Genomic DNA, 14,156 nt, shown 5'->3' with positions numbered 1-14,156 from the left:
GGGAACTTGATAAAATTTAGTGTAGCCTGTGTCAATTCACATCCAATTCTGGACTATGTCCTCTTGCCCCCTGAATTTTATCTTAGTCTTTTGGAGAAAGCTTTGCCACTTTAGATGGATTTTTATGGGAGTTGATAATTTGTTTGCTTTCATTTGGAAACCCTAGTCAGTCTGTCTTTAAAGGAATATGCACAATGATGCCATGCTGTGAATTAATAACCAGGCAAACAGAAATGAGGACCGAATGTTTGTGTGTAGTTCCGTCCTCGCTCACCAGATTGTCCTTGCTCACCAGGTGGCCCCAACACACCTGAGTTCACCTTTGCTAAGGGTGCCCTTAGCCACTCCCCAACTGACTTAATGCAACATTGCACAGGTTGAGACTGTCACTGCTACGGTCTTTACATGATACTTTCTGACTTCTCATCAGTTCACACAGTGGTGCCAGTGACTGAGAAAACCTAGAAACAGGCCATTTTCTTGGGAAGAAGTGCACATAATTTGTGTCTTGAATCTTAACATCTTAGGTCTTGAATGGTTTTCCTTTCCATATGGTTCTTTTTTTAGCCAGCACCATACTGTACTTGGGAAGGTATAATTTCACCAGCAATACTTAGCTAGCCCTCTCCAGTAAGACAAGAGCCATTATAGTAAGAGGAAAGGTCACTGGAGTTTTGGCATATATTTCAGAGCTTTAAATGAAAAAAATGTTTGGCAAACCACTTGGGAAATGTGTTCCTTCTATGCAACCCCACAAGCAGAAAACATCAAAATAAAACTACATAGACTAAAATAATACACCTTAATTTTTTTCTTGGTTTCATTCTTTGGCTTATGGACAAAACACAGCTGTTTCTGAGATGCTAAACAAAAGACAGCTTTGTTACAACTAAATATATCCCAGATGGGAGTGTCTCCATGCACAAAATCCCACACTTACTGCATGATTTTGCAAGGCCTTCTTTTAGAGATGCTGTTATTTCGGAAGGGTTTATCACTGGGCTGTATAGCAGCTCCCTACCTCCCTCAAAATTAGATGCAATGCATCAATGCACCAAAGCACCTACGGCCTTGTTCCTGCAGCCCAATGAGTCTCAAAAAGCTACGTGTGGTGGGGGATTCTGCTTTGCTATATGACAGCATGAAGTCCCCTATCTACTCTGAAAATCTTAACAGAGTAAAACTTTGGAAAATGCTGTGTAATTAAGACCTTCAACAGGGCTAAAAGACTAATTATTTTGATCTCTAACAAAATAATACAAATCTTGAACATTCAGAAACTTTCCAAACCGGGCAATACTTAAAATAAATGAGCTGGCTAGTTCTTCCCAACTAACTTTCAGTTTACACTGAACATGTAGCGCCTTTTCTAGAAAATTACTATATGCTTTCTAGGAAGAATTGTCTGCCTGAACAATATAGAGTTCACAGCACAGCAAGTCTGAGAAGTAAAAACATATGAACCACAAAACCAGAGTCCACCACTAGGTGGCAAAATGGTGTTTTCGATGTAATACCACCAGGATCCAGGTTCACTGACGCTCTTTTCAGAAACCTTGCTTGCCAAAACAGGGATGGTTAGAAATAAATAGTGCATTGTAGTGTTGCAGTGTGTTTCCATTTGCTGGAAAAACACCGTGGGTCTGTAGCCTTACTTCACACTGTTACTGATAGGACTTCTCTTACTGCGTAGCTAGTCTTTGGCAGAAGTCAGTAGCCAATATCTGCTCATTTGCATGCTCTATCATCTCCAGCTTTATTTCCATCTGACATAACAAGTTTGATGAGACAGCTAATCACTCACAGCCATAGGCTTGCAGACTACACAACTTTCTTACATTTTGTCTCATCTTGCCCAGCATAAAATAGGAACCACTTTAACCTCAGTAGAAGCATGCAAGTATGAAACAGGTGAGATGGAGAGAAGAGTCAGATTCTGTTCATAGGTAGAGCCTAGGTAACGTTTTAAAGATGTAGTGAAACAAAATACAAAAAGTTTTGGTACTACCAGATAGATAACGCAGATTTCCTCTACAAACTGCGGTGGGACGCGGTGCTTTGAGCTGCTGAGCAGCCTCACCTCCGCAGGCTCTGAAGCATCCAGCACCCTACAGAAACAGGCCTGTAATGTGCAAATAGTGCAAGCCCTGCAGTGCAGGACAGTGATAAAGCAACTGCAGTTAATATCTAATCCGAAACTCAAATGAAAAAAGGCATTGTGGGACATCCTTGAATACTGTTAAGGCCACAGGACTTACTGCTGCTTATTACTCTTTCTTCTTGGCTTTTAGTTGCTGTGACAATGGAATAACTTTTTCTCTGCAGCCTGTTGTCCAGCCAACACTAATATGTTCCCACCTAGTCCTTTACAGCGTCCCCACTTCACATCTGTCTGTCTTCTTCTTCTCAGTCTGTATTGGTCTTGAATCACTCCTTTATGTGTTCCACAAACTAAATTTGCCCTTATAAACCTGCCTTAGCTGCAGAGCACCTGGCTTTCTAAAGAAATACCAGGATTTAAGAGACCTGTAGACTGCAGAATGACCCGCAAAGGGAAAACTGTACTAAAACTGTTGCAAATCAAAAAGAGGCCAAGCACAGCTTTCTTTGCCTCTGAGCCTTTTTTCATTCCCCAAGAAGTTAATATTTAAAGAAAACAGCAAGATTTGAGTTTGCTCCAGTCTGCGGGACGTTCCCTGCCTGTTGGTGAGATGCCAGGCAGGCGGCAGCTGGTACTATCCAGGCCCAGTCCCAAAGGCAACTTCAGTCTCAGACAGTAAAAACCCTCTGACATCTTGTCTAAATGATTTCCATTCTGCCGTACGCTGTCAAATCAACACAGTGTGCTGAAACGAGAAAATAAAATGAAGAGTATGCTTTAAATATGCTGTGGTCCCAATGGGCATCCCACAAGAAACACCCTCAGCTCTGCACTGCAGCCTACCCAGTGACTTCCTATGTACACGCACCCAGCTCTCATCCCACGTGTAGTTTATGAAGTCATGAGATTAGGTCATTAATGGATGGACAAGTGTAAATGGTAAAAATCAGGAATAGGAAATCAAGGCAAACTGGTTGGAAAATGAAAATAAAAAAGCCCTGTAAATACTTCTTTTGTACCTACTGATTCAAATTCATTACTGAAAGATTGTAATTTTACAAATTCTCACCAAGATATCATAATTATATTGTTGGCCGACATCTGTGCCTTTGGTTTATATTGTGAATCTCTTGTAAAAAACTTTTTAATTAATATTTGATTCCATAATTACAGTCTTCAGGGGGAAATTCACTTTCTATTTACAACAGAAAATAGTTGCTGTTTTGGACTGGGGACTGTATATTGGACTGAGGCTGTACGTTCTGTTACTGACCAGCAGGTATAATACACTGTCCCCATTTTAATTTGAGGTAAAGCCTCATTCACAGACCATTTTGTACAAAACATTAATGAATCCAAAGGTAACATGCAACAATTTTTTTCTGGTTTGGTTTTTTTTTTTTCCCCCTTATATTTCTGGATTTAATTCCAAAGCTTAAATATACATTTATACAGAAGAGAAGCAAGACCCATGTTTGGTCTTCTTGTGAAGAAAAGCCAGAGGACAGGACACAGATGAGTAACATTCAGCTTCTGGTTTGATAAATGCACATCATTTCTGCAGAAATACAAGCAATGTTACAGAGTTCATGGTTCATATTCAATATACACCCAAAATTATTTTGAAGAAGACAAAGAGAGTTTACATGATTGTGGCATGGTAGGTAAAATATTTTCAGCATATCTGCCACACTTGCCAGTATATTTCTGCCAGTATGTTTCTGAGAAACAAACTGGAAAACAACTGAAACGTTGATAAAACTTAACTAGCCCCAGGAAGGCTGTGTCCCAGGAATAGAGGAACTGATGTTATTTATGGAGTACTCACATTACAGAAAATCAAGGGAATGAGGGTGCAGTAAAGACTGCACTGACAGATGCAGAGCTAAATCAGTCAATATTATTGTACATAATTAGGCTAAAAAGTCACATTTGTAATCTAGTAGAAAACCCTCTTAATTAGGACATGCTAAGGGAGAGTCTGTTCTCCCTTGAGTGGGCATACTGAATAAAAGATTATTTTTAAAAAAAAGTCTGGAATATATAAATGTAAATGAAATAAAATACTGGCCTTCCTAAAAATAATATTCACTACCTTATGACTTAGCCTGATAGTTTTCTGTTTCTTCTAATCCCAATCAGACCATATCTTTACAAAGGCTGGAGACTGAAAGTGAAGGTTTCTTTCTTGTTTAGCACCTGAGCTAACATCAGCCGACCTCTTGGCACCAGCAGAACATATGTGCATTACACTGGAATTACGTTGAAACTACGTTAATAACAGAAAACAGTGGTTGTGAAATACTCTGGGCACTTCACTGTCTGATATAATGCATCGTGATTATCACTAGGTGATTTTTGTAGAAGTTGTCTGAGTTTTAGCCATCTGTCAGAGCAGGTCTACAGAACCCAGGTAGGATTTAGCTGCCAGTAGTCACAGGAGCCTTGGAGGTGACAAGGTTCTAACTCTTGCTGCCAAAACCGGAGCTGTCAGGCTGACAGCAACCATAGGCAGTTTTGAGCAAAACCAATTAGTACAGGGCTGGTCAGAGAGAATAAGAAAGAATCCTGAAGTCACAGTAAGCAGTGGAGCTGAGACCCAGGAATAACTAGTTCACAGCAGCCTATATTCTTCCCCTTAGGCTGTACTGCATTTTGTGTGTGCCATAATGCGTCACGCTTCAGCACAGTAGTGGACAACTTGGTTGCCCTTCTAACAGCACATCAGCTCGTACAGACTTCCCATGCTGTCTGAAAGTGATTCATAGTCTGAATTATCACAATGAATCATTTTAATAGATATACTCGTGTTTATAACCAAATGCATAGAGCTAATGTAACACTGCATGTGAAGACAAAATATTGTTCCTTAGTGTTTTATTAAACAGTTGAATCCTTTCAAGAACTGAAATGTCAGAATATGTGATACCGCACCATTTCATAGTTATTTTGGAGTAAGCATTCCAACAGGAGTTAGTATTTATTCATTTTAAATAAGTCAAATTTATACTTAGACGTATCGCAGGCACAGCATTTCTTACAAGACTGACAGAAAACACAAGCTATGGCAGCTGTCAGCTTGTCCTGAACAGCAAGGTCACATGCAGAACCTTTTGCTCATCATGTCAGTTTACTGTAAACCCAACACACCTTTCAGGCCACACTTGTCCACATAGTTTTTGTGAAGGTGTTTGGGCTGCAGCCTGTTACAATGCCATGTTTGGATTCCTCATCCGTGTGACTGAAGGGGACCACTATCAAAAGAAAAAATGTTAACTCAGATACTTGGGATGAAAACTATTGGAAGAATTTGATCTATTCACATACTTCTGTACTAATTAGAATTGCTTTGAGCAAATGAGTTTTTTTATAGAGCTTGCCAAACATGATTCATTTGACCAAATTATTTTACATTTATAGAGGAAGTCAATCACTTCTAAGTATAATGCATGAGAAAGGAAAGTCTAGTAGTCTTGAATTTTCCATTCTACTGTTGGCAGCATTCCGGACTAGGTGCCTCTCACACTTTTGGTACAAACATACAAATCTGACACAAACTTTAAAACATCCACAGCCTGATACATCATCTATTTTATTTCCACAGTTTGCTTGCGGAGTTGATACTCCCTGAAATCACAGACCTATGCATTCACATGCATTCATACAAAACCCAAAAGCCTGATCCCTGGCCACCCTGCAGCTGCAGCCTGTGCATTGCCACAGTTCTGGTGCAGACCTAGAGCATTCACACAGCCTCATCTGGGAAGTCTCAGAATTTAATCATGCCTCCTGCACTAAGCCCTGGCAGCTAATACCATTCTTAGAGATGAAAACATGGGATTGAGTCAGCCACTCCAGCTGTATTAATAGTTTTCATGCTATTTCAGATGAGCAGTGAGGTTCAACCAGCACTCCATTCATTTCTCCGAGAACTCCTTTCCTCCCTGTGGGGTCACAAGCTCGAACAATGCAGCCACAACGAAATAAAGACTATGTTCTTAGTGTAAAAACCGTATCTATATATCATGTACGTAAGCACTTAGTTCACAGAAGAAACACAACATTTTCTAGATTGTAAAGCTGAAACATTTCTTTGGGCATGCTGTCAAGATCATCTATTTGAACTAGTGTCAGCCACTGTTAGAACCTACACAATATGCCAGTTGTTTCCATTCGATAGTTTACTGTGTACTATAAATATGAATGCACAAAGGAAGAAAAGATGCAACTGTGTTTCATCTCGGACAGTTAAATGAAGTGAATTATTTCTGTTTTCAGATTTCTCTTTACACTTTTTATATTATGGAATTAGTTTTCTCAAAGCTTTCCATCAAAATACATAGCTTCAAAATCACGGTTGGCATAAATCAGTATTGCTGTACTTAGACCAGTGGAATTCTGTTTATTTGTACAGTTGATAATTTGCTCACAGAGTTATTTGTGCCTAGACATTGGCATCCATAGCTTGATGCCATTAAAATATTTTAGAACATTACCAGTGCATATAAACAAAACTACAAAATACTGTGACATTAGTTAATTTTGAGGTTTTTTTTTCAGTGGAAACAGAAGAATTTCACTACACAGGGTAATGTCTCCACTTCTAGGGTGTAATATGGCATTTCGCAACAAAGCCTCACTACACTGCAAACTCATTTACAATACTTTACTACGATGACATAGAGACCTATTCTTTTACCACTTCTATTGTTTTACTTCTTAGCTTCTATGCAGTCCTGTATTTCAGCTTCCCTCACTGAAGTAGTTTTTCAACCAATTTCCCCATCACTCAGGTTAGGTGGGATTCCTGTCTCCAAGCTTTTATCATCTGAAAAGTGGCGTAATCTAGGCTAGTTATAGAGGTTTCTTTTGTAATCAGTGTAGAGGGACTGATAAATCTAAGGGGTGACTCATCTAATCCCCAAATGGCTGAATACAATAGGAGACAAATTGTCCTTCAGAAGCTTCTATCTATCCCATTGCTTATACGGAGGTAACTAGATAAATTGCTTCGATTAGATACCTAATTTCTAGATAGCTAAAATGAGAAGAAAAAAAAAATCTTAATTAGTGATGGAAGCACAGTTTGGATGTAGCTGATCTACGTTTAACCACTGTGGCAGCACAGATGCCAGCATGCACTGTAAACCCACCCCAGGTGGAGAGAAGGTTAACACATGGCCAGCTGGACGGCGCCGTTTCTGGACTCCTGCGGTACCAAGACCAGGTCGAGTAACTCAACACTAGCCATGTGCTGCTGCAATGTCTAGTGGGCCACCCAGGAGTAGAGGTCAGAGAGATGGAAAGTGTAGGCTGAGATAGCCATGTGGCAGTCAGAAAATAGTGGCAGTCCTATTGCACATCAGGGTTCACTGAACTGTGCACATCTAGCTTTTATTGTCCTGGTAAAATCTGAGGATCCTTTATATTTCTCTATATACAGAATTCTACAATGCATGTTCACATCTGCTACATGTCAATATGCTGTAAAAGAAACTTTGAGTAATATAGCTCCTCTTGATACTTTTTGCATTAAAATGAAGACATGTTAGCAGTAAGAGTCCAGGCTTCTCAGTTATGATCCCTCCTATTTCTTTCTTCATAAGCTAGCACACTCACTTGCTCTCTTCCACCAATTATGACAGCAATTAAAGTGAATAGCTCACAAATTTCTCTGGTGAATAGTATTCATTGGATCTAGTCATGCCAGCACATTATTGCCCTCAGGAGTCACTATATTTTCTTTGCAGTACGTTATTGCATCTGCAATAGGAGGAGCAAAAGTTAATGTATGTCAGCTTCTCAACTGCTACAGTTCACTGCCAGCCACGTTTGATTAGAAGGATACTAGGCGACAGCAGGGAGAAAAATGAGCTGAACACAATCTTCTAACCATAGCTTTGTCAGTTGTATTTGCAAATTATTAAAAAATATGTGTTATTTTACAGAAGAGTAATGAGGAACTCAAACTTGGAAAACGCAGGCTGTATGCTAATAAAAAGGACAAAGCTAATTTCTTGCAAATAACACCAAAAATTAACAAAGTTGTCATGCTGATCAGTTACAGTTCGGATGAACAACTGGGACAGAAGAGATATGTAGAATTTGAGGCTCTAGCAAAAAAACCTCAACAACCTTTCAGCCTTTCCATCCTCCTCCTCCTCCCCACCTCTACCAAAAAGACCTTCTTCCCTTCCTGGGACGTGAGACATGGCCCGTGGCAGAATGAGAACCAGGTCGTGAATTTGAGGAAAGGCAGCATAAAACTACACAAGTTAATCATTAAAAACCATCTGATTGAAAAGGGAAAAGCCTCTAAAGGAAAAGTATTTATGATCTGGCTCTGCGATGAAAGATGGGAAGCCAGACCGGGTACACAGAAAGACTACTGGAAGGTAATGATTGCAGTCAGAGTTTTCCTTTCCCACCATTAAAATATTTCTGTTGCTCAATAGTAAATAATATACTGTGGGCAGGAGCTATATACAGAACAGAGATACGGTAACAAAAAACAGATTATACTTTCGTTATATTTGATTCTAATCGACAGAAGAACAATGACAGGCATTTCTCCAGTATTTCATAACTTGTTGAGAAGCAGAGCTAATGAGGTTTTCTGGAATCAATAGTGGCAGTCAACAGCACTGGCCCCTTTTGGGCATATTTTTCACACTAACCATGGTAACAGTGTTAAGTGTTTCCATTAATGTAACTCTATGTCACCTGCCATACTATGCATTATTTAATGACCTTTCTCAGACATACAATTGCTTTTTAAAATCAGCAGGTGATTTGTAAGATTGTTTGATTGTATCCCTTGGAGTTGGCTCGTCATACCAGCCCAGCTTTTTGCTGTTTTTAAGAGCACAGGAAGAAATCAACTGGCTAAATAGATAGGGCAAGTGTTCACACAATGCCCAGACTGGAAACCTAGAGGGATTTCATACTAATCTGATGCTCAGAGAGTGCAATAATATAAATGACCAGTTCAAAGCCATAGAAACAGCCCTAGAGTTTAGTAAAAAGTCCTATGATTGTCTGTTAGCTTCTCGTTTTGAACAGTACATTATTTCCTGATGTTTTTCCCTGATTGATTCAATGGCTTTATCAGTTTTTAGTGACAGTATTTGATTTCTACATCCTTTTCAGTTTCAGTATAAAATCAGGAGCTTTTCGTCAGACTTGGTTGTCATCCCTCATTCCTTCTTTTCAGCTGTGACTGTTTGTTTGTTGAATTTATTCCACCTACCCTCCAGCTATTAGCTATATATTGTCTCCATAGCAATCCCTCTCTTCTCCTCAGCACAGAAGCAAAAGAAGAGGCTTGGTAATAGTGATTTTAGATGCAAGGTGTCATTTGAATGCTTTCAGGAGTACAAACAGCAGGGGATATGGCATTTCTGACACTTTTGGATACCATCACTGTGTGCATTATTTTTTCCATATTCATGTTTCATCAACCATTTGCAAATTTTCATTTAACTTGACTTATTTTAACATTGGTTTTGCTCACATTTTATAATCATTAACAATATGAACTTAATAATACTGTGTTCTTCTTGTCAGGTTGCTTTTCTCATGCAATTTTACATCTACACTACAAGTCCTAAGAGATCTTTGCAAATTATTCTTCCCATAATGTGGGGGGAAACCACTTGGTTAAAATCCCAAGATAACAGGTGAATAGGACTCTCTCCCACAAACCTTTGCCATATCTTTTCTATCATTTTGGCTTTTTTACAACCAAGCAATATTGTTAATATCAAGAAAGATCGCTTTCTCTCCACAGCCAGCAACAGTTAGTATACATCTTTTTCCTTGAATCATTCACAACTAATCCCATACTTATGAGAAAGAATACATTTTTGTATGTGTATGTTAAGAACGTCATCCAAGGGACTGGATGTTGTTTCTGCTTCATCCAAGTTTCTGCTTCCATGTTCAGTCTTTGTGTACTAACAAAAATGGCACCCTACATTTAGAGTTTATTACAAAGAACTAAGCTGAGTAAAGTACACATTTACCACTGATTGCAACATTGCTAGATAGCAGCTGAAACATAGTAATGTATTTTGTATTTTTATTTATAGAGTGAATTAAGTGCGGATGGTTCTTTAGAACACAGTGAGCTTTAGGCTATGCCTTGGATAGTTTGGTGTCTAGCAGGAGCCTTAATTAAACATTATGTAGAAACATAACAGTAGGGGCAGACAGGTTTATATATAATTTGAGAGAGAGAGAGAGAGAGAGAGAAAGGAAGCTATGCCCGCAAAAAGGTCAGTGAAGTATAACATTTTCCAACTAGGAAGAACCACAGGGGAAATTTAAATGGAGGCTAATGACCCAAAGTGAAGTTTGGCCAGCATTGTAAGACTTACTTTTGAAAAACACAGCAAAGGGTACTGTGTTATTAAACACTATACTTATTTCTCAAAGTCTACACAGGTTCATTCACCCAAACTAAATGAAAAGGATTAAATATTTGTAGGCTTGCACTTCTGCTTTGCCTTGAGGTAAACAAAGTCCACTATCATTAGATACTCTGTGTGCAGCAAGAGCATAATCTGAAGTTCACTGCTATTCTTTAAATATTCATTATAAATTCAGTGGGATCAAGTTAAGGGTCTAAGTAAGATATTTATATCCTTTCTGTTGAAAAGTACTACAGTTTGAAGGAAACCTTGCTTTCCTCTCTGTATCTTTCAGTTTATTCTTATGCAATTTCTACCAAATTTTATGAGATTTTGGTATATTATAGTTGGCAAGGTCCTTATTAATCAATGAGTATATTAAACAAAATTAAAGAAGGAATGATTAACCTGTCAGGTTCTTCACTATTCGTTGTCAACCAGTGCTTGACTGCTTTATCACTCCTTTATGTGTTTTTGGCAATGAACTGATTCAATACTACTTTCATAAAGAGCATATTTCCTACTACCAAGGACCTGTTATTCCATAATTCTACACTGGTATGCAGAGATGATGCACTGGTTCAGTTAAGGACCACGTACCAGAGTTCCGCAAAAAGATGTATCTCTACTTACTTATGTTGCTTCCCCAGCAGTCTATCCACACAAGAGTCCACGAGGAGGAAATTAGCTTGGAAGAGCAGAAAGAGGGTTTGGAAACAAGCCACTTCTAACAAGAAGATCAAATTATGGTTTATCTTTGCTGTTATTTAATAGGTTTAATAGTAAGGAAGGCTCCATGGAAGAATTAAAGCTTAAATCTTTACATGTTTACTGCATTAAGAGATGGAAGTATTTTGGGATAATTCCCTACCTAACTAGGAACTGGAAAAAAAGCTCTGACAAAAAACAGCCTCAAGAGATTAATTAGTATCAAATTCAGGACAATCATGTTGGTAACAGGCACTTATTGACAAGTTATAAAAACATTTCTTATTAAACAACACTTGTTCAATGTTCAGTATTGTTTTAAATCAGATTTAATTTTCACTTTTCTCAGATTCAGCCTTTTATATACTAGCTCCACATATGGACAGCATACATCTTGACAAAAAGAAGTAGTTACCAAAACTAGCTAGCCTCGAAGCAGAAAAGACTGCATGACAAGTAATAGAGGCCTTTTTTTATGATTTAGCATAAAAAACCTGCTTCTTGATAAAATTTACCACTGTAACTCAGTTTATACATAATAAAAGCAACCTAAGGGCAGATATGGAAATCTTGTTTTTAATGCAACTTATAATTCACTTCTTCACTACTATAAAGTAATTTTGTGGATATAAGAAGGTTTAAGGAGGAAAAAAAATCAGAGTGAATAATAAAATATTGTCTTTAGTCACACAAAATCAAGATACTAATATTTGCAACACCAGTTTCTATAAACAAAACACTTACTAGCCTCAGTTACAAAAAAGTTTCCTCATTGATTTGTTTTTACATGATTGTCCATTAGAGTATTTTGGAATATTTACTGGGGAATATTGGGGCCAGCTATTCTGAAAGAAGGGATACCACAAAAGGATAATTAATTTGAAATGATATTACAATTTCTGTATGTCAGTAATTAACATTCTTGGTCTCATCCTGCAAGCGAATGAGAGAATGCAAAGGAAGACCATAAATTATCCTTAGTATCAACAGATTTCTCTTCAGGCTACAGTGAAAAAATAATAGTAGATAGCAAAGAAGCTTGTGCTATAGCTCTCCTGCAGCAGATTTATATACATAAAATCATATATATATAAAGCTTTTTAGTGTACTTTATTTTTTTTATATATATATACACACACACATATATCTGTTTGTAAAGCCTTTGGTTTTTACAGTATAAATTAAGTACACTGAAACGCCACAATTCCATGTAGTTTAAGACCTTATTACCATTGAGAGAAGACAGAATTCACACTGCTGCAATGTGGTGATTATCGATGCAAGTGTATTTTTTCAGATATATTTTTTATATTTTTCTGTGAAATTACTGTTTAGGCAGAAGAAAGAACAAATAAGCATTAACACAAAGTACTAAGCAACATTTTTTGCAGTGGAAAAAGCAGGAAGGAAAGCAGAGGCGGCGGGATGCTAGCAGTGAGCTAAATTATTTGGATTTGTAAATTCTGGAATTCAGTTTTGTAAGTAAATTTGTCTACAGCTATTTTAGAGGCATAATAAAATATTCCTAAATAAAAATATATGTATTCCATATAGATCAATACCATATATGATCAGTAATCTGTAGTTTCATAAACACTTACAATATATTATTGATGTTTTTGCAAACAGGTGTGTCCAAGTTTGAAGACTTCCCAGATTTCTTATTTCAGCCTTTTTCAATCTTCCTATTAGTATTTAGCTTTCTGGCTACAAATAAATATTTCTAAATTTGAATATTATTAGTTAGAAAATTGATCAGCATACTGAAAATGAAAGGTTTTTTGTCCGTCTTTTTTTTGGTTTCAACTTCGTTAAATGTGATTCTCATTTTGCACAATGCCGAGCATTTCTGTGTCAGCCAATCATGACCCATCTGCATTATGTAATTGTCAAAAGCCTGTCTTGGCCTTGAATCATTTTGAAAGCAACTATTGTACAGTGGGTCACTTGCCATTTTTATGTAATTGTCCAGAGAATGTCCTAGTTCACATTTAAATGACTCTATGATACAAAATTTCTCCCAGCATTCAATCAGGCTTTTGTCTTGCTCTGAATAGATCCTATTAAAGAGCAGAAATGTATGAATAGAGAGATACCCCACCGCCTGCTTCAACCCACTAGAAGCTGTAACATGCTTGTGAATAAACAATATATATACATACATAAAGGGGAAGTTAAAATGAAAAAGCTTGGTATGAAAAATAACATTTATATTTGGATAGGATAGGCTAGTGTGGCCAAGTCAGTACTGCAACACCTATTCCTGAGAAAACTGCCATGTTTCTATGACACCTTTATGGTTCCTCATCCCTGAAATCTGGCTGGTTTGCTATCTTATTATGGCCTTAAATAGAGCATAGCAAGCTATGAACGTTCATTACTGTTTTGTACTGCGGACACTAGTAGAGGGTGTCTGGGTCACACAGACACTTTCAAACTGTGCACAGGAGCCAGAGGAGCTGGGGAGCCAACTCTGCGGTTTAGGCAAGGTACTGCAGTACTCCTGACCTTATAAGCTCTCCCTGAAGCACAGTAATGCCAAGTGTTTTTCTTGCATGGCCCTGGTAGCTCAGAAATTGCCGTGCTCCTGACTGCTGCACAGTGTGGGCATTCCGTGTAAAATCAACTCACTATCAGTGCTGGTCAGAGTGTCCTTTGTGTCTGTAATCTGCATGGTCAAGTCACATATTTGCATCACATGTTCGCCCACGATGTCATAACTGGAAAGCACTATCTGTTCTCTCCCCAGTTCTCGCTGTCATATTTATCAATTACATAAAGTATCCTGTTTAGATATCAGATGAGAGACTGAAGAGTCAGACTACTCAGCACAATAACATAACTAGAAAGGTGATTTTTTAGTGCCAACACCAGCTTCTCTTTTCTGCCAGTCACCAAGATCTGAAACTTTAGTAAGAATCAAAATTCAGCAGCCA

This window comes from Haliaeetus albicilla, chromosome 14 (assembly GCF_947461875.1).
Source record: "Haliaeetus albicilla chromosome 14, bHalAlb1.1, whole genome shotgun sequence".
NCBI lineage: Eukaryota > Metazoa > Chordata > Aves > Accipitriformes > Accipitridae > Haliaeetus > Haliaeetus albicilla.
Note: the sequence above shows the minus strand (reverse complement) of the source record.